Source organism: Bos taurus, chromosome 2, assembly GCF_002263795.3.
Source record: "Bos taurus isolate L1 Dominette 01449 registration number 42190680 breed Hereford chromosome 2, ARS-UCD2.0, whole genome shotgun sequence".
Taxonomy (NCBI): Eukaryota; Metazoa; Chordata; class Mammalia; order Artiodactyla; family Bovidae; genus Bos; species Bos taurus.
This window is the reverse complement of record NC_037329.1, coordinates 18,687,478-18,709,529: the sequence shown is the minus strand read 5'-3', so window position 1 is coordinate 18,709,529 and position 22,052 is coordinate 18,687,478. Positions and strand designations below refer to the sequence as shown.

The following is a 22,052-nucleotide window of genomic DNA, read 5'->3' as shown; positions in this document are numbered from 1 at the left end:
AGGTTAAATTCACCCATTCCAGTCCATTTTAGTTTGCTGATTCCTAGAATGTCGACGTTCACTCTTGCCATCTCCTGTTTGACCACTTCCAATTTGCTTGATTCATGGACCTAACCTGAAATCAGACTGATTATATTCTTTGCAGTCAAAGATGGAGAAGCTCTATACAGTCAGCAAAAACAAGATCAGGAGCAGACTGTGGCTCAGATCATGAACTCCTTATTGCCAAATTCAGACTTAAATTGAAGAAAGTAGGGAAAACCACTAGACCATTCAGGTATGACCTAAGTCAAATCCCTTATGATTATACAGTGGAAGTGAGAAATAGATTTAAGGGACTAGATCTGATAGACAGAGTGCCTGATGAACTATGGATGGAGGTTCGTGACATTGTACAGGAGACAGGGATCAAGACCATCCCCATGGAAAAGAAATGCAAAAAAGCAAAATGGCTGTCTGAGGAGGCCTTACAAATAGCTGTGAAAAGAAGAGAAGTGAAAAGCAAAGGAGAAAAGGAAAGATATAAGCATCTGAATGCAGAGTTCCAAAGAATAGCAAGAAGAGATAAAAAAGCCTTCCTCAGCGACCAATGCAAAGAAATAGAGGAAAACAACAGAATGGGAAAGACTAGAGATCTCTTCAAGAAAATGAGATATACCAAAGGAACATTTCATGCAAAGATGGGCTCAATAAAGGACAGAAATGGTATGGACTTAACAGAAGCAGAAGATATTAAGAAGAGGTGGCAAGAATACACAGAAGAACGGTACAAAAAAGATCTTCACAACCAAGATAATCATGATGGTGTGATCACTGACCTAGAGCCAGACATCCTGGAATGTGAAGTCAAGTGGGCCTTAGAAAGCATCACTACGAACAAAGCTAGTGGAGGTGATGGAATTCCAGTTGAGCTATCTCAAATCCTGAAAGATGATGCTGTGAAAGTGCTGCACTCAATATGCCAGCAAATTTGGAAAACTCAGCAGTGGCCACAGGACTGGAAAAGGTCAGTTTTCATTCCAATCCCAAAGAAAGGCAATGCCAAAGAATGCTCAAACTACCACACAATTGCACTCATCTCACACGCTAGTAAAATAATACTCAAAATTCTCCAAGCCAGGGTTCAGCAATATGTGAACCGTGAACTTCCAGATGTTCAAGTTGGTTTTAGAACAGGCAGAGGAACCAGAGATCAAATTGCCAACATCTGCTGGATCATGGAAAAAGCAAGAGAGTTCCAGAAAAACATCTATTTCTGCTTTATTGGCTATGCCAAAGCCTTTGACTGTGTGGATCACAATAAACTGTAGAAAATTCTGAAAGAGATGGGAATACCAGATCACCTGACCTGCCTCCTGAGACACTTATATGCAGATCAAGAAGCAACAGTTAGAACTGGACGTGGAACAACAGACTGGTTCCAAATAGGAAAAGGAGTACATCAAGGCTGTATATTGTCACCCTGCTTATTTAACTTATATGCAGAATACATCATGAGAAACGCTGGGCTGGAAGAAGCACAAGCTGGAATCAAGATTGCCGGGAGAAATAGCAATAACCTCAGATATGCAGATGACACCACCCTTATGGCAGAAAGTCAAGAGGAACTCAAAAGCCTCTTGATGAAAGTGAAAGAGGAGAGTGAAAAAGTTGGCTTAAAGCTCAACATTCAGAAAATGAAGATCATGGCATCTGGTCCCATCACTTCATGGCAAATAGATGGGGAAACAGTGGAAATAGTGTCAGACTTTATTTTTTTGGGCTCCAAAATCACTGCAGATGGTGATTGCAGCCATGAAATTAAAAGGTGCTTACTCCTTGGAAGCAAAGTTATGACCAACCTAGATAGCATATTCAAAAGAAGAGACATTACTTTGCCAACAAGGGTCCATCTAGTCAAGGCTATGGTTTTTCCAGTGGTCATGCATGGATGTGAGAGTTGGACTGTGAAGAAAGCTGAGCACCAAAGAATTGATGCTTTTGAACTGTGGTGTTGGAGAAGACTCTTGAGAGTCCCTTGGACTGCAAGGAGATCCAACCAGTCCATTCTAAAGGAGATCAGTCCTGGGTGTTCTTTGGAAGAAATGATGCTAAAGCTGAAACTCCAGTACTTTGGCCACCTCATGCGAAGAGTTGACTCATTGGAAAAGACCCTGATGCTGGGAAGGATTGGGGCCAGGAGGAGAAGGCGATGACAGAGGATGAGATGGCTGGATGGCATCACCAACTCAATGGACATGAGTTTGAGTGAATTCCGGGAGTTGGTGATGGACAGGGAGGCCTGGCGTGCTGTGATTCATGGGGTCACAAAGAATCGGACATGACTGAGCGACTGTTCTGAACTCAACTGATAACACTTTCTTCATAATAATATTAAATGTCTTCCCCGGCTGCAGTGATTGAGAGAATTCCCTTTTCTTCTATTTTAAGGCAACACTCATTTGGGCTACACTATGTTTCTGCCAATGCTCACACATTGTTCTGTGGTCAGTGTATCCTCCTGAGAGCTGATAATGGATGAGTTCATTGCCCTGCTATTGGGGAAGGGAAAAGGGTCTCTTCTGAGTTCTTTCTCTGCATAGAGAGCTGAGCACTAAAGTTTATCTATTAATAAATCAACAAAAGCGTCAATTTTTCAAGAAACTTCTTTCCAGCTGAAATCAGGGCCTCTGTGAGGGAATCCAGAGGAATGTATGAATATGCTCTGTGTATGTGATGCTCATCCACAGGACAGAAACAAATGGATGATTAAATTGTTCCTGGTGAGCTGGGAAGGTCAAATGGTGGCAGAACTCCCACCCCTACCCCCTACCATAGTCAAGAGGGAGACAGGAAGTCCTTGCAGAAAGCTACCTGGAAAATGATAAGCTATGGTGTTAAAATATAGTTCATTAATTCAGAACCAGAAACCTTATCCTAGAAGTAAGGCCATATTTAAGTTATTCATAATTTTGTCTAGTTATTTCCATTTACTTTGCCCTTACTGTCTAGTGAAGATATTTTGGAAATGTCAGTAGGTGACAGCTCTGCTGAATGGAACCAAAGAAGAGAATGTTGTATTTGGGCCAGAATTCCTGGGAGTCAGGTGTGGATAAGTCAAGGGAATTCAAATGAAAACACCCCAGGAGCTGGTGATGGACAGGGAGACCTGGCGTGCTGCAGTCCATGGGGTCGCAAAGAGTTGGACATGACGGAGTGACTGAACTGAACTAGAGAAGTATCTCTGTGAGACAGACCCAGGTTCTCCCCCCAATCTTGACTCCTAGTTCTCAGCCTCTTCAATAAAAGCCTGGGCAGTAGGGTATATTGTTTCACTCATCTACATACTTAGTCTTCAGATGTCAAGGCTCCTGTCCCTAAAGGGAAATTGGTCTCCATCTGTTTAGTTTGTGACTTAGGTTTTGAAAAAAGAAATCTAAATCTTATGAATTACTTCTAATTTCCTCTCTGTAAATGTTGATTTCCTCTATGTTGATGAATTTGACTACCACTGCTTATTAATATCTCCAAACCAATATAAAACAATAGTTTTTGTTTTGGAAGATAAGACATATATACTGACTTGATTATTTTTACAATCTTATGATTATGGAATAGAGCTTAAGAATCAACTAAGAAGATTGTGAGGTTTCATATCTATGAGGAACTGACTGGACGGGTTTTTCTTGCCAGGAAATGCTTAACGGTTAAACAGTAAATATATGTACACTTCAGAAGTGTCCTTGTGTTAGCTGAGGGAGCCGTAGCTGTGGACCTCGTACTTTAGAGGTCCTTTGTGATCCTCCTTCAGCCACATGCTCCCCTTGAGGCACGGGATGTGCAGGACCCAGCTGGCAGGCCCACCAGAGCCTTTGCCCCTCTTCTACACTACACTCTGAATTATCAGGACCCTGGTGCCAAGGAGCAGCTGCTTGAGAAAAGTAAGGACAGAGCTTAGATGTGGCGGCTGGACTGTCCTCCTGCAGGAGCATGAAGACCCTCTCAGAATGGGTGAGAGCTGGAAGCATGGAGAGAAGAGGAGCAGGACACGGGTGCCAGCCTGGGTGTACCTTCATGCACTGCCAAGTCATCTGGTTAGAACTACAAGGAATTTGAAAATTCTGAATACCTTCCAGGTAGTCACAACAAAACAGTTGTCAAGGTAGACCAGAAAATATTTCACTAAACTGTTTGTTTGATTTACAACCTTTGATTATTTCTATTAATACATACGGCGTCAGGCCTCCATTTGTATACCTTCCCAGGTCTCTAGGACAGTGTACCTCGCCCAGGGAATGGAAAGATGCTCAAGGCCAAGAACAGAGTTCTAGAGCTTCCATTAATCAATGTGACAGTGGGCAAGCCACAGTCTCTCAGTGCCTCAGTTTCCTGTTATGTCAAATCAAAATCTTACCTGTGTATTTCACAAAGTGGCCATGTAATGAGAAAATGAAATATTATATCTGAATAATGCCACGTAATCTGTGTAGCAATACATACCACTACTGCTTTTGGTATTGCCCTTATACCTAACACTACTACATAGCTCTTTTTTCTGTATTGTATATCAGATAAGACATACTTACATCTCATGAGCTGGTTTGATATTATGGTACAATCTTAAGAATCTTACCAATGTAAACCTATCTTGACACCAGCTTTGACAGCATAAGCCAAGGGCAGATAATGCTTTTGATGACCATTTAATCTAGTGTTTCCTACTACTTTCAGTGCAAAGACTCAGTATTGTTGTAAAAGCAAGCGAACAAAAAGTCGTGGGCTAATTAGTATACTATTCATTGAGAAGAAAACCATCATAACTAAAACCTATATGGTCTTAGTCGTACTTTTAAATGAATTCTGTTTTATTAACCACAAGAGCATCCACATACATACGTATTATGTGTGAGGTTGTGATTCTGTTTAGGGACAATACCTTCTGTGCATACAGATTCTCAGGCTGTGCACCCGTAAGTCCAAGGCCTCCGAGTGGTTGAAGATACAGGGAACAAGGCAAGCCCAGCTGAATGTAGGAGGAACACAGGAAGCACTGGGTGGAGATTACGATCACTTTCAAATCTAGCGGGGATCAGCAAAAGTTTCATGAAAATCATGACATTGTGATTCATCTCCAAGGAAGATTTTTGGAAAACAGAGATAACCCAACTAATATTTGCCTAGAGCCTTCTATATAGGAAGCTCTTGTAAAATGTTACTGTAATAATCCTTACAACAACCTTACTAGGTTTGGGAAATGTTTTTATAAAAAAACGAACCTGAGACTTAGAGGTTCAGAAACATGTTCAAAGTCAGAAAGCTAGGAAAGATTGGGCTTAGAATCTCAGCCTTTCTGACTTTTCTCTTTCCAATTTACTGTTTGTTTTTGTTTTTTTTGCTCAATTTTCAGTTGTTATCTTACTACTTTTCTGACTCTTGGGAGAGGCATACTGATGTACCATCTACAGTATTTGTTATCCAGTATGTTTTAAATAGACTTTCTTTTAAAAATATTCTTAAATGAATGCATTTTATGAACAAACTTTATATCACAAGCTACAAACAGAATATAACTCTAAAATTAAGTGTAGTGCAAATCAACAAACATAAAATGTCATTAAATTCTGGAACCATCCTACTAGGATCAAAGGCTCTGAGCCTGGGGTCTGCTTGCTCTTTGTTAAAATCGGACATTTTTAAAGTGTTACAGGGAGATATTAAAAACATAATAGCACCAAACTGAGTCTTGCTTCTTGAGGCAAATCCTCCAAAAAAAAAGAACGAGAGAAAAAAGCAATACTAACTCTGTAATTCAATTGCTTTAAAATACATGTCTGGGCACTGCCTAAATTATCTCACCACACTTTTGGCACATGCCCTATTCTTTGTAATAGAAGAAAATCTAGAGATAAACACTGAGAAATGACCCTCTCAGAGAACTGGAAGGATACCTAGTGCCTCCATTTAGCAGCATCCATCACTATGCTAATTATCCTCAGGGAACTTTCAACTTCCTAGCAGAACTTCCTTCTGTATCCATTAGGAAAGTCGAGTTAGTTCCCTTTGCCCCTCTGGAGAGGAAGGAGCCCTCAAATAATAACAGGGACACTTTTATTAGGATCGAGTCTTCCCAAAGGGCCTGTGGGCTGAGAAAGTATGTTCTGGGTCTGAGTTCAATTACAGGAAAGTCTTATTTTTCAAATTAGGCCCTCGGCTATGAAGCAAAGTGGATTCCCTTTTGCTGATTTTATTCAACAATTTTGGAGGGAGACTTCATTTTAAATTTTTGTGCTCCTAACGGGTCTGTCGTGTTTATGCCCGACAGTCTGTTTTGAGCGTCTGTGTTTGTGTGTGTGTTTTATGAAAGCCCAGCGAATGGAGCACTGCTGTGCTGCTGGGCAGGAAGTGGTATGAGCACTGGTAACGGTCACTCTCAAGCATTAAGATCTTAGCCAGTGATCAGCAGGTCCAAATATCCGGAGACAGCAGGACCCCATGTTTCCTCCCACAGCCTCACCAACAAGTAAAGAGTACAATGGAAATAAGTCAATCATAACTCATGCAAACACTTATCAGTAAGTACAATCCAATCCATCAAAATATCCAGTCAGCTCTACCTTTAAAATGCAGATTAAATTCAACCCCTTCTTACCTTCTGGCCTGATCCACTTTATCGTTCACTTGGATGATGGCACAGCTTTCCCCCCTGCTTACAACCTTGCCCCCTACCACCTATTCTTGACACAGCAGTCAGAGCAGCTCTTAAAACAAGTCAAATCATTTCACTCCACTGCATACACCTGTGATTGGCAACCATCTCACTCAGAATAAAACCAAAGTGCTCACAGTGGCCTACAGACCCTCTATGATTTGGGCCCCATTACCTCTCTCTCCTCATATTCCCATGCTCATTCTGTTCCAGGCACTCTGGCCTCCTTGTCCTTTCTGGAACATAGCAGGCATACCCACTCCCAAGGTTTTGTAGTGGCTGGTCTCTCTGAATGGGATGGGAACCTCCCATGCCCATACATCTGCGAGATTAACTTCCTCATCCCCTTCAAGTCTTTCCTCAAATGCCATCTACTCGATGAGACCTAGATTGACCACTTTCTTTAATAAGTCACTTACATATGAATGAATCTCCTTCCAGGAGTGTGTTCATAAGTCCAATAAAGTTAGCCTAGGTACCCAATTAACACAGTCAGCTACATAGTACTGTAGTGTAATAGGCTTATAATACTTTCCACACAAATAATACATTAAAAAAAAACAAACAAAAAATAAGGAAAACATTTTTTATCCTACAGTACTGTACTTTGAAAAGTACAGTAGTACAGTGCAACAGCTGGCATACAAGGGCTGGCATCAAGGAAACATGAAAGAGGTTACAGCCTGGAGGAGGGAGAGGAAGTAGGAGATGATAGAGCTAAAGGACTTCAGCAGCAGGAGGCAGGGCAAGCTGCAGTTTCACTCATGCCTGACGCAGATGGCATGGTTCTGGTACTTGCTGGATTCAATTCTACGTACCCTCTTGGGGGAAAAAAAATGATTCAGTGATGTCTTGGTAGTAGCACGTTTGCATGTTTGAAAATTCTCAACGTGAGGGTTCCTATGTGGGGAGCTTACTGTACAGCAACTTGGCTGCCCACCTCCATCTGTCTTAATGTGCTCATATCACTTGATGGCTTCCTAACACATCATGCAATTTACTAATCTATTTGCTCTATAGTTGATTGTCTGTCTCCCTCCTCTAGACTTCCCTGGTGGCTCAGACGGTAAAGTGCCTGCCTACAATGCGGGAGACCTGGGTTCAATCCCTGGGTCGGGAAGATCCCCTGGAGAAGGAAATGGCAACGCACTCCAGTACTCTTGCCTGGAAAATCCCATGGAGGGAGGACTCTGGTAGGCTCCTCTGGAATGTAAGCTGTATGAGGGCAGGCTCTACATTTTGCTCACTCATATCTCAAGCACCGAAAATAATGGCTAACAAACAGCAGACACTCAATAAATACTTATTAAATTAAATGAATGAAGCCGGTACCAAAACCACCTCAACCCCTACAACTTATAATCTCAACAAAATCCAATTCTCAATCCTTTTTAGGCATCTAATAAGCACTCCGAATGAATGGTTCACTCTGAAATGGAGATAGTATTCTGTGGTCTGGATCAGCAAGTCATCTGAGCAGATCACAACAATGTAGGGAAGGAGGGTATGGAACTAAATGGAGTTTGGGACATGGGGGTTAAGCTTCTGAATTTGTCAGATGTTTACACAGCAGTTCTTTTTGTTAACTGAAGTATAGTTGATATACAATAATATATGTTACAGATGGACAATATAATGATTCACAATTTTTAAAGGTTATACTGCATTTGTAATTATTATAAAATATTCACTATATTCCACAAAGGAGTTCTTGATAGCAATATTCTTACTAATAAAGTTTCAACAATGCATTGATTTTTATGAAGCATTGTAGAAACTGAAGGTGTGGGCAAGTGTATGCACATATTCAAAAGCAGCACCAAGTCTGACAGACAAATAAACAAACTTCAGGTAAGGATAGATCAAAGCCCCTCACCCTAGAAGCACTAGGTAACATTGGACCCTTTCTGCAAGAATTCATTATTTCAAAGAGTTTGCCTTTTGATTTTCTCACTATGTTCTTTTTGTATTGTAAAATGGTAAATTTGTAAAAAAAAACACAAAACAAACAAAAAACCCCTTACTCTACAAAGAGTAAATTACAAAGGGATTGCTCATCTTTATGCTCAACTTTATACATGGAGAGGATGCTTCCATAGCTGGGGAAAGATACTAGTCACAATTTTCTAACTGAGATTTGATTTATTGTTTTCCATTCAAGGAACCAAAATGATGTTTTAACAAAGGTAAAATGAGCCATTGTTCATTTTGATAACGGGGGAGTGATTCACTAAATTAGGTTAATTTATTATAAAAGTAGTGAATAATTTAGCAATACTAAAAATATTTTCAAGGCAGAACACTCTTAATGAACAAACACTATGCTATGCTATGCTAAGTCACTTCAGTCGTGTCTTACTCTGTGTGACCCCATAGACGGTAGCCCAATAGGCTCCCCTGTCCCTGGGATTCTCCAGGCAAGAACACTGGAGTGGGTTGCCATTTCCTTCTCCAATGCATGAAAGTGAAAAGTGAAAGTAAAGTTGCTCAGTCGCTTCCGACCCTCATCGACCCCATGGACTGCAGGAACAAACACTAAGCAAATTATAAATATTAGTGTTGCTTATATTGGACACGGCTAGAGTACCTCCCCAGCTTCTCTTGGCCTCACATTTCTCCGGGTCTCCGAGATATGCCTCAACTGCCCACCCCTCCACAGTGACTCATGGAGCAGAGCAGCCACGGGTTTAAGCCCTCAACAATATGGTTCGATCAGGGAAGCAGAAGCCCTCTGAGAATGTTGAAGAATTAGACTTCCACACTTGTGGGAGGAGGTGGGTAATTAAGAGACTGAAAAGTGGTTGTTGAAAGATCAGAGACCAGCCCTGACATAAGCAAAGGGAAATCTGAGCTTGTAGGGAAATCTGGAAGCTAGGCACGTTCAGCTGCTGTGGCAGGACCACATGGACGACCAGTACAGATGTCTATGGAAAAGTGGTGGGGTCTTTGTGATTCCCACCTCTGAGTCTCTGCGAAGAGTCCATTAGCCTGACTGTGGTCACAGTTGTTTGGCCAAGGAGAACACAGGACAGAAAAGAGTGAGAACAAGAACTTTCTTACATCCAGACGTTTGTCTTTTGCCACATCTAACCAATTACAACCTTCAGAGTTGAATGGCTGCTGCTTCACTTCTGTTTAAATGAAACTCAAACCTCAGGCAACTTCAGCTTTCTCCACCCAGACAAACACAAACCTACAAGGGGATTCTGGAAAACAGTTTCCAGAATAACCAATTTACCTATAGAACACTCCTGCAGAAATACCATACCATGGCTGCAGAGGATGGGGTTTGTTTCTTTTTACCAAATGGATCAGATGACTCAACTTGGAAGCTGGGAGGATTAACCACCAGCCGGATAACTTTTGACCAGTGGGGGAAAGGAACTGGCAGGGAGCTTGCAGGTAAATTTCTTTTTTGGTCCTTGCTTTAACAGACAGCTTCCACACGTTTTCTATAGAGCCTGCTTTGGCCACCTGATAGGAAGAACTGACCCCCTGGGAAAGACCCTGATGCTGGAAAAGATTGAAGGCAGGAAGAGAAGGGGACAACAGAAGATGAGATGGTTGGGTGGCATTATCTACTCGATGGACATGAGTTTGAGGAAGCTCCGGGAGCTGGTGACAGACAGGGAGTCCTGGTATGCTGCAGTCCATGGAGTTGCAAAGAGGCGGACATGACTGAGCACCTGAACTGAACTCAAGTGTTCATAGACACATCACGTGGCCAAGGAACTGGCTGCATCTCCTCAGGGTCATGAAGCACAGACCAGGTTGGCAATACACCTCCATGCATTTGCTCCCTTCTTCCTTGCTGCACATGTTTTTTTCCTCACTCTTGATGCCCTGGGATTGCATCTTTCACTGAAGCCCTAGCTTTTCAGTATGCCTAAGAAATCCCAGCTAAAATTATACACGTAGAAAAATTGCAATGAAAATAAAGTGTGAGAGTGATATGAAAAGAATTGATGGTGGGGGCTATGATTCCAGTTTATTTCCATATCCTGAAATTATGGCATTAATAGTAGTATTTAAGAATATCTTTATCTTCTTTCATTGAAAATGAACAAGTATTTCTGAGACAAACTGAAGGACTGAATCAGGAGGCAGAGATCCTTTTTGCCAACATATGACTTGTGACCTAATCTCTCAACAAGAGCACACTTAATGAAAACATTGCTTTCTGGCAACTTCTGAGCAGTAACCCTGTCATAGCTCAGAAAGCAGTGAAAAGCCTATTATTCATATTCACATATATATGCCAGTCTAAGTTTTCAAAATATTGGGATACACAGACTGGAAAACCTGCCTTTATATTATTCCATGTCAGCTCTCTCCATTTCACCCACATCCCCAAATGGATGGGTATAGTGCCCTCACAGCTTATTTGATCATTAATCAATAAGACGCGTAGGAGACTTGCCCCCTATTTTTAAATAATAAAACAAGAAATTCCCTGACAGTTCAGTGGTTAGGACTCTGCATTTTCACTGCCGAGGGTCCAGGAACTAAGATCCCACAAGCTGCGCACCTGCCAATAACTAACTAAATAAATAATACAACACAGATACTATGGAATAAATTGAAAGCATACAAGTGTGCTTAAGGTAAAACATGAGATTTAGGGTGTGATAGTCCCTTTACCCTCCCTAATAGTTCTCTGCTACTAGAGGTTCCCTTAAAATATTTGAGCATTTCTTTAGGTTAACTACTCTGTGTGTGCCCTCTCATCTCCTTCACACTTGTATTTTCTTATATGTGGGATTTACCTTTTTTTTCTCAAGAGAGAGAGAGAGCCGTTTCAGTAGAGTTTCTATCAATAAAATCCAGATGAAAGGGGTGAAAATGTGGTGATGGTCAAGTGAAGGTCAGCACCCCAGTTGTCCCCTTGAGGAGAATTTCTTCATAGGGAAGGAGTTAAGGTGAAACCGACACGTCACAGGGTCCAGCATCTATTATTTTTTGATAGGAGGATATAAGAATGATGTTAGGCTGGAAGTTGCTAAACCAAAAAGTGAGATTGGAGAGTCAAGAGAAATTGTGCGAGAATGAGTATATATGATTATGTTTCATAGCAAAACAAGGTTGTTGTTTTTTTTTTTTTATCAGTACAGAGAACGGTGAATTGCCATCAGAACTGCCTCTGAGAGTAGCAATATCTTAAATTTTTAAAGGCATCGCTACCCTCCTTCATCCAGTCTGGAACCCCAGAGAGCCCACAAAGCACTCCAGCGCTGCATCTGTAGTAGCTCCTGTGACAATCCGTGTTCTCGGGATTTTTTTCTCCTGAAGATGGTGATGACAGAAATGTCTTGAGATACTTACGATATTTCCTCAGTCATCCATCTACAGAAGAAATCACCCCGTCCTTCCTAGCATATTTGCCTTTAGGTTAACCAGCCCTGGCACAGGCTGGGAACGGTTTAAGAGCAGAAGAATGTAAAAGGGTGGGAAGGGTCCTAGTGAGGTGTTTTTTCCGGGCCTGAGAACTTTTTGCTCGCGAGTGTCAGGGACGGCTGGGAGCAGGCAAACGCAGTCCTGTCTGTTTACTGATCACCTGAATGAAGGCCCGAGACGGGGGCTGGGCATCGTCCCCGGGGAGGTGACCGGGCTGCTGTTCTCTTCCGAATCCGCTCTCCCACGGTGTTCGAGCGGCTGCTCTCCGGGCCCCGAGCGCTGGGACCATCTGGGCTAACCCGTGCGAGCCAGGGCTGGTCCACCTCCGCTGGCTGGAGCTAGGGCGAACCGGGTCGTTTCTACGGCGCTCAGGCCCGGGTTTGCCGGGTAAGGGGCTCCACGGCTGTGGTCTCTGGACAGCAGGGGTGTTCCCACCAGGGCCGGCCGGGGGTGAGCCCAGGCAGTGAGACCCCCGCGAGTCCCGAGGCTCGGCGCGCCCAGCCCGCGGCTCTCCCGGAGGCTCAGAGAAGGTGTCCAGCAGGTCCGGCGAGCCAGCGGTTCCACTCCGGCTCCGCCAGCCAGCGGGAGCCGGGGGCGGGGAGCCGGGAGCACCGCCCCGCCAGCGCGCCCCGCCCGTGGGAGAGGAGGGGCTGCGGCGCCGCGGACCACTGGAGGCGCAGCGCCGCCGCCGCCGCCGCCGCCGCCGCCGCCGCTGTGGGTGCCGGAGACCGCGGCTCCACGCAGGCGGCGCCCGCGCCTCGGCTCCCCGGCCGGCCCGCGCGCCCGTCCGCCGGGGCCGTCTCCCGCCTCCCGTCGCTGCCACCACACCATCGGCTGCACCGTTGCTCGTCTTCCCGGTAGGTGTCCTAGCTGCGGAGGGGACACCCGGAACCACACTACGGTGCCCGCACCGCGGCCCGGGGGCATTGTGCGCGGCCGGAGGGCCGAGGACCCTCAGGGACGCGCGGCCGGGCAGTCCCGCTTTGGGCCCCCGAGGCGTCGTAGCCTTCCAGGGGTTCCCCTGGCTGGACAGCGGGAGGTGGCGGTGACAATCCCGCCCCGCGGCCGTGGTGGGAGGGGGCGTCTGGGTCATGGTGCCCGCTCCCCGCCCTCCCCTCCCCCTCGTGGTAGGGAATTCCGGGCGCCCGGCTCTCCCGCCCGCATCCCCCCCGCGCTCCCCGCGCCCCGGCTGCTGGGTTGGAAGCTGGGGCAGGGACAGGGACTGATGTAATTATCGGCGGAGAACCGAACCCGCGCGCCCGCGCCTGCTCCAGCTAACGCCTACGCCGCACCTTTCTGGGAAGCTGGGGAGCCGAGAGGAGCGGCTGGGAAGTTGTGCATTGGGTTTTATTGTGCGCGTGCACTGCGGACTGCCCTCTCGGGGCACCCCTGCCCACCCGCTGCTGGCTCCCCTGCAGCCTTCTCTGCAGCCTTCGTTCACACCCCCGGCCGGGCCCGAGCCTGCCTTCCCTGGTTCAGACCGGGACAGGGTTTGCATTGCAGTCAAGACGTGCTTCCCCTGCATCCAGCCGGGAGCTGCCCGCAAAACGTGTGGCCGGAGATACTGGGGAGGAAGGGATGGGAGACCTGGGGAGGAAGCCGGGGAGAAGTAATGACACCAGCACATTTTTTTTAAAAAAAACCTCTGCTGAATACAGATATATCTGCATGACATCTTTCGAGCTGTTTTTGAAAGTTATGGCCAGATACTGATTTTGTAGCAGTTCTGTTATATACCTGAAGGTAGCTTAAACATAGAGACTTAAAGCTGGGGAAAGCATTACATAATGGACGTGAAGCAATTGACACGAAACTAAGTGAACCCACAGGGGTGCCAGATTATTTCTTTCTCCCAGATGTAAAGTCCTAGAGGATTTTTCTCTATACGAATTTCCATTTTTAAATCGCTGGACTAGTTTTAGTAAATTGTGATTTCCCCCCTCCCCATACCAATTTTTTTTCTTGACTGTCTTTTCTTAAATTTAAAAATTGTATGCTAACGGATAGTTGTATTTCACAGAGATGATTAGCAAATATGGTCTCTCTCCAAAAGTAAAAAATTTAATAGGCCATCTTAATATCATTAACTTTATTTTCCTCTTGGTAGTATTTTTCCCCCCTCCCTCCTTCCTTTTTTGGTTTTTTGGAAGCATTTCTACAGTTTTAGGTACTGCGACCTCACAATGTTGATATTCCTATCCAGTGCTACAGCATTGCAGATACAAAGACTAATAATAAATGAAACAGAAGACCTCGCAGTAACTCAGAATGAGCAGAGTTCCCAAGGTCGAAGGGAAGCTGCAGTGTAACTGGGCTATAATCACCTATAGAGAATATGTATGCATAGCCCTCCTTGGGTTATAAGGAAGGCCCTGATAGGTGGACTATTATTCCTATCATTCTTTTACGCGGAATGTCATGTGTTTCCCCCTAAAAATAATGTTTTTTTTTTCTCCAAGTAGAAACACAGCATTTTGAAATTAAAATCTTTGCTTTTAGAAAGCCTAAAAAATCCAGGGTTTGCCCATATTTTCAGTTTTGATGTTGATAGCTCAATTATACAATCAGTGGATGAATTCCTTTTGGGATATCTTAGTTTCAGATTATGATGATTTATCAGTTGTCCCTTGGCTATAGTAAAATGTGATTCTATTAGACTTTTACTGAATTGCTTAAAATAAGTTTTCTTGTCCTTAGATTGCTTTAACCTTGTGTTAGTTAACTTTATTCCAAGAAGAAAGGTAAAGTCCTTCCAAGATGAAATATTTGTTGTTGAATATCTGTAGCATTGTTGAAGAATTGTATAGAATTATACGTAATTCTATAATTGTAGAATTAGGTTAATGCATAAGTAGATAGAAGTTTGTGATCCTCTATGGAAGGATAAAGCACGAATTCTCAAAAGAGGATTTTTGTTGTTGTTGTTGTTGTTTAACTGCAGAGCTTAAGTAATAATTATAATACCTTTTTTTAGTTTGTTTTTGATTTTGAGAAAAGGTCTCATATACTATCTGTTGATGTGTGAAACTTTTTTTCCCCACTCAACATTATGTCACTATGATTCGTCTATGTTGTAAGTCCATTGACTTACACTGCTGTACAATATTCCATCATGTATCTGTAACAAAATGTTTCCCTGCTCTCCTACCAATAACCCTTTTTTTTTTCATTTTTAAGAAGATTGCAGAATGCTGCTTTGCTCATTCATATTTCCTGGGGTACACGGGCAGGTGTTCCCTTGGGTGAATACCAAGGTATAGAATTGTTGATTGTGTAGGATATGTGAATATTCAACTTCTAGAAATTGCCAAATTATTTTCCAAAATTGTACTAACTTACAGAAGCCAGGGAAACAAGCAAACACAAATAATCAAATACAAACAAGCATACGTGTATGTGTGTGTTAAATTGCTTTCCCTTGGCATAGTGATTTGGAGAACATCTTGCTGGTAGTTCCAAAAGCAGTTGAATGACAATGTGGCAACATCTTTAAGACAGAAAGAGAGAAGAAAGAAAGACCTCCCAAGAAAAAAACCTTGTTGTTTACCACTAAAGTCAGAAGTTATCAAAAAAGAAGCTCATAAGAGAATAAAGGACTATAAACCTTTATTATTCAGGGATGATTATCCACATCCCCTGCTTCAGCTATACATTCCTTACATCCCCTGAATAGATATATTCAATGATTTGAAATTCAGAGTGAACTTAGTAGCTTTGATAAAGAATATGAACTAAAGTTAATTTTAGGGATAACTGACATATGTTTTCTGATACTGACATGTCAGTTACTGAACTTGGTGGTCTGCCCTTCTAGTGTTGTTCTGAGTCTCCATGAACTTTGGAAGTAGTTCTGTATCCATTCCTGGGCTTCCCAGCTGGTACTAGTGGTAAAGAACCTGTCTGCCAGTGTAGGGAACCCAAGAGATGCGGGTTCAGTTCCTGGGTAGGGAAGATCTCCAGGAGGAGGGCATGGCAACCTACTCCAGTATTCTTGCCTGGAGAATCCCTTGGACAGAGGAGCCTGGCAGACTGTGGTTCATAGGTTCACAAAGAGCTGGATATGACTGAAGCTACTTAGCACACACGCACACTATGTCCATCCATTTGATTACCAAACCCTTGGCTGGTCACTCCTGTGGGTCTCATGTGGCAGTGATATTGCATGTTCTTCTTTGTTCAGCCTGCGTTTACTGAACACCTAGTATGTGCCAGATGCCTTGTTAGATGCTGGGTCAAAAACATGCCTGCCCTTAAGAATCTACTCAAAACAGCATCTACCAAAAACAAATCACTGTTGAATATGTATGCATGTGTGTGGGGTGGATCTGGCTTTGGTTTTAGAATTTGCATGAAGTGTCTATTTTTTCTTTTGTTCCCTAAACTTTTTCCAGATTTATGTAACAGAAGCTGTAAAAGGACTTATTCATGGTTAAGTCCTATTGTCATGAAGACACATGTTGTCAAGTAGGAGAAAGACAGAGATCAGGGAAGGGATAGTTGGATGGTTGAGTTCAGATTTGCTGGGAATGGAACATGACAGTGTTGAATTGATTTTTAAAGAGAAAAATAGAAAATAGACAAAGATGAATGGTTATTAAGAGGTCCAACTTGGGTATTACAGGAATCTCAAGAGCATATGAAATCTTGATGGTTTCAAGACGAAGTTCCTGGTGGATTATGTGAAATGTTTTCTTATAAGTGGGTATTCACTTACATTGTGTTTGTATAAATGTAGTTTTTCTTAAAATATAGTATAAAACAAATGCTAAATATCTGTAAAAGGATAATGTAAATAGAGTGATGAATTACGAGAAGCAGAAATGTCTGAAGACTCTTTCTTGCAGTGGTTTTGCAGATTACTTGAAAATAAAAACTACTCCAGGTGAGAGAATTCCAATGGATAGGGCCAATGTCTCAGAAAATCTATATAGTAAGTTGACAAACAGAGCTACTCCAAGGAGGCCACTCCAAGGCCACTATAGTCTTGGATAGTTTGATATCCAAGACTATCTAAGGGATAACTAGGCTAGAGAGAACATTAAGTATGTTATTTAACCTGTAAAATAAGCTTAAGTAAATTAAAAAATAAGCTTAAGTACATAAAAATAATTTTAAATAGGTAAAAATAATTAAGTAAAATATTGGCAGATTATCATTTAATATAATATTTAATATCACCAGGATTATGAGACTGAGTACAAAGAATTCATGATTAATATACAAAAGTTATCTTCTCCTTTAGAGATGATGGATTGTATATTTTTCTATTCAATAAAACCTAGAGGTCAATTCATAAAATATATGAAGAAGGTACCCAGACACTGAAAATACTTATATTTCCTTGATGTGCTGATTCTTGAATGACGTTTATATTAGATAAGGTGTTAGAAGGCTTCCCTGTTGACTCAGATGGTAAAAATTTGCCTGCAATGCCGGAGACCTGGGTTCGATCCCTGGGTCAGGAAGATCCCCTGGAGAAGGAAATGGCAACCCACTCCAGTATTCTTGCCTGGGAAATCCCATGGACAGAGGAGCCTCACGGGCTACGGTCCATAGGGTTGCAAAGAGTCAGACACGATTGAGCAACACACACACACACACACACACACACACACACACACACACACACACACGGTGTTAGAGGTGTTCAGTTCAGTCCAGTTGCTCAGTCGTGTCCGACTCTTTGTGACCGCATGGACTGCAACACGCCAAGCCTCCCTGCTGCTGCTGCTGCTGCTAAGTCGCTTCAGTTGTGTCCGACTCTGTGTGACCCCATAGACGGCAACCCACCAGGCTCTGCCGTCCCTGGGATTCTCCAGGCAAGAACACTGGAGTGGGCTGCCATTTCCTTCTCCAATGCATGAAAGTGAAAAGTAAAAGTGAAGTCGCTCAGTCGTGCCCGACTCTTAGCGACCCCATGGACTGCAGCCTACCAGACTCCTCCATCCATGGGATTTTCCAGGCAAGAGTATTGGAGTGGGGTGCCATTGCCTTCTCCGTCCTTCACCAACTCCCGGAGTTTACTCAAACTCATGTCCATTGAGTCGGTAATGCCATCCAACCATCTCATCCTCTGTCGTCCCCTTCTCCCACCCTCAATCTTTCCCAGCGTCAGGGTCTTCTCAAATGAGTCAGCTCTTCGCATCAGGTGGCCAAAGTATTAGAGTTTCAGCTTCAACATCAGTTCTTCCAATGAATATTCAGGACTGATTTCTTTAGGATGGACTGGTTGGATCTCCTTGCAGTCCAAGGGACTCTCAAGAGTCTTCACCAACACCACAGTTCAAAAGCATCAATTCTTCAGTGCTTAGCTTTCTTTATAGTCCAACTCTCACATCCATACATGACCACTGGAAAAACCATAGCCTTGACTAGATGGACCTTTGTTGGCAAAGTAATGTCTCTGCTTTTGAATACGCTGTCTAGGTTGGTCATAACTTTCCCTCTGAGGAGTAAGCGTCTTTTAATTTCATGGCTGCAGTCACCATCTGCAGTGATTTTGGAGCCCTCCAAAATAAAGTCTGCCGCTGTTTCCCCATCTATTTGCCATGAAGAGAGAAGGGCTTAAAAAAAATCTTTTATTCCAATTCCAACCTCTCCCATTTTACAAGTGGAAAAACTGAGGCCCTGAGACTTGCCCAGTGAGGTGCCAGCTCCTTTAGAAGATAGTGTGCCAGATAATTTACTTCTGTTGGTGGTAACAGGAACCCTAAATTATGGGTAGGTGAATAACAAGATGAATCAATAGCAACATCTTCAGTGGGTTTTAAGCTTGCTTTCTGTCATTTTCTTTGAGTGGTTAGTATAGGAAGTGAAATTGAACATTTATTCTGAAGTTTTTCTTAGATTTTTAGAGAAAAGTCTTCATTTTTGAGGGTGTGATGAGGGATTAAATAAATATCATTATTTAAAATTTTTTGATGTTTGCTATTTTGATACCCATAGCTTTGCCTTTTAACTCAATGGATGGGAAAGGATAGGGGAAATTAAATTACCTTGTGCTTCTCTCTTTTTCTTTGTCATTCTTTTTTTTTTTTAGTGTCTCAAAAATCAGTAAAACTTTATTCGCTTCCATTCTTTCGCCATTAACAGAAAACTGGAGAAAGCAAAATGTTATGTGTTTACAAAGATAAATGGCCTCTTTACCCAGAGAAGATCAAAACCTCAAACGACAACGGGGAAGATAAAACACCCTCCCCCACATCCTCTGAGCTGACCCATGTCATCTTAGACAAAGCCTTCAGTCCACTGGCCAGGGACCTTGTATATGGCCAATTCAAGACGAGGGCCAAGAAATCAGACCAATCCGTTCCCGTGATAAAAAGTCGAACAGAAGCTACACCAAGGGTCAAGTGCCTGTTTTTACAGGACACAGGAACCAGGCGGCTACTTATAAAAAAAACAAGATTCATTTCAGGCACAACTTTTTTATTATTTTTTCTTTTGTTTTGTTTTGAAATCAGTAAAAGAAACTGTCGTTCTTTCCATAAGCTAATATGAGACAAAATTGAAGTGTAGAGGGAGTCCTCAGGAACAGGACATCAGCTCTTACTTTTTTACCTTGTATCTTATTGAGGCAATTCTTACTATAACTCTTGAGACAGACCTATCCACCTTTTGAAAAGTGTGGAAGTAGAAGGGAGAACAACAGCAGTATATTTTTAGAATCTTTTTTTTTCAAAAGTCAAATCTAAAATAAACGTGGCCTCAATTTCCAGCAATAGCTTTATTTCACAGCTCCTAAACCAGTGCTTAAGTTTTATCATAAATTTGAAGTTACCTTGGTATATTTTTATACATAATACAGTGTTGCTACCAGTAACATACTACTAAAGTTTAAAGAATAAAGTATCTAAAGGAACATTGCAATTAAAACATTTTTGTTACATGTCATCTCTGGAGATAAAGAGGAAAGTCTGATTTATTTGAAATTAAGGTAACATTTTTGCTTTTTGTTTGTCTCTAGCAGCTAGACAAGCTTTTGCATATTCACACCCCATCAGGCAACAATCTGAACAGTTTTTGTGGTATAATTTCCCTAAAATAGAAAAAGTAGTGCAGTTTGAATGGCATGTTGATTATGAAAGCCATTAATGAAATTCTTTTTGATCTCAATAAACTTCAAATTGAGCAAGAACTATAAAAAGAGTGTGATCTCCAAGGTAGGTCAAGCAAATGTAGGAAACTTTAGGAAGAAAGCGGGGAAAAGAAGAGTTCAAATTCTATAGAAACTCAGTAAAATGGAACAGGAAGGTCATGGAAGGAAGTAGATGGATATATTATATCCCAGCTTGTCTTCCAGTTTTATTTCAAAAAATGCCAACAGAAGAAATAAACATGTAAATCTAAAGAGATGGTCTGTAGATGATGGGCTTCCCTGATCGCTCAGTTGGTAGAGAATCTGCCTGCAATGCGGGAGACCTCGGTTCAATCCCTGGGTTGGGAAGATCCCCTGAAGAAGGGAAAGGCTACCCACTCCAGTATTCTGGTTGGGAAGATCTCCTGGAGAAGGGAAAGGTACCCACTCCAGTATTCTGGCCCGGAGAATTCCATGGACTATATAGTCTATGGGGTCGCAAAGAGTCAGATACAACTGAGTGACTTTCACTTCACTTCACTTCATTGTAGAAGATGTATATTTCTACACTTAAAAAAAAGTTTTTAAACACCTTAAAGAAAAAAAGGAAGGCATAAGATGGAAATTGATAAATTAATTTCATTTAAGAAAAGGTAGTATGTATAAGGGAGAAGGCAATGGCACCCCACTCTAGTACTCTTGCCTGGAAAATCCCATGGACGGAGGAGCCTGGTAGGCTGCAGTCCATGGGATCGCTAAGAGTTGGACACGACTGAGCGACTTGACTTTCACTTTTCACTTCCATGCATCAGAGAAGGAAATGGCAACCCACTCCAGTGTTCTTGCCTGGAGAATCCCAGGGACAGAGGAGCCTGGTAGGAGGCTGTCTATGGGGTTGCACAGAGTCGGACACGACTGAAGTGACTTAGCAGCAGCAGCAGCAGTATGTATGTGTAAGAGGAAAGAAAACATCATCACACCAGGAAGAAACTATTTTTAATGTGTCATAGACTAGGGTTTACTTCTTAATATCCAAAGAACTCCTATGTATCAATGAGAAAAATGACTGTTAATCTACTAGAAAAGGGGCAAAGGAAATGAAGAAACAGTTCACAGAAAAGGAATTACTAGTGGCACTTAAAAATATATAATTATGCTCAACTCATAAAGAAATGCAATTTGAAACTATTTAACCTGTTAAATTGGCAAAGATCTTAATGTTTGTTAATTCCTTGGGGTGGCAGGGCTTCACAGAAACTGAAGGGCGCATACATTGTTCAGTTCAGTTCAGTTCAGTCGCTCAGTCGTGTCCAACTCTTTGCGACCCCATGAATCGCAGCACGCCAGGCCTCCCTGTCCATCACCAACTCCCGGAGTTCACTCAGACTCACGTCCATCGAGTCAGTGATGCCATCCAGCCATCTCATCCTTTGTTGTCCCCTTCTCCTCCTGCCCCCAATCCCTCCCAGATCAGGGTCTTTTCCAATGAGTCAACTCTTCACATGAGGTAGCCAAAGTTCTGGAGTTTCAGCTTTAGCATCATTCCTTCCAAAGAAATCCCAGGTTAGTAGGGGTACAAAATGGCACAGCATCTGTGGATAGCAATTTGGCAATATTGCCAAAATTAAGAAGCCACCTGTCTTCTCATCCCAGGAAATCTAAGAAATTTTGCTACAGATGTATTTGTACATTGCAAAATGAATTTCACCAAGACATCCACTGTGGCATTGTCTATAACAACAAAGATTTAGAGAGCAAGAGATCCATCAATACGAGATTGGTTAAATAGGGAGCAGAAACAAGACTAGGTAGCTGTTATAAAGCTGATGTGGAATGATCTATATTTGTGGAGTGGTTCTGTATTTGCTGACGTGGAATGATCTCTAAGATGTAAGA

At 42.6% G+C, this 22,052-nt stretch overlaps 1 protein-coding gene across 20 annotated transcripts in view; it reads left to right on the top strand.

The window, feature by feature from the left end:
- Nucleotides 1–12,787: 12,787 nt before the first annotated feature.
- The window catches only part of OSBPL6 (oxysterol binding protein like 6), a 219,020-nt gene continuing 209,755 nt past the window's right edge, over nucleotides 12,788–22,052 (top strand). For all 20 annotated transcript variants that reach the window (XM_002685263.6, XM_024979932.2, XM_024979980.2 and 17 more), the window contains exon 1: nucleotides 12,788–12,936. The gene's annotated coding sequence lies outside the window, so the exon portion shown is untranslated. The remainder of the gene's footprint in view (nucleotides 12,937–22,052) is intronic.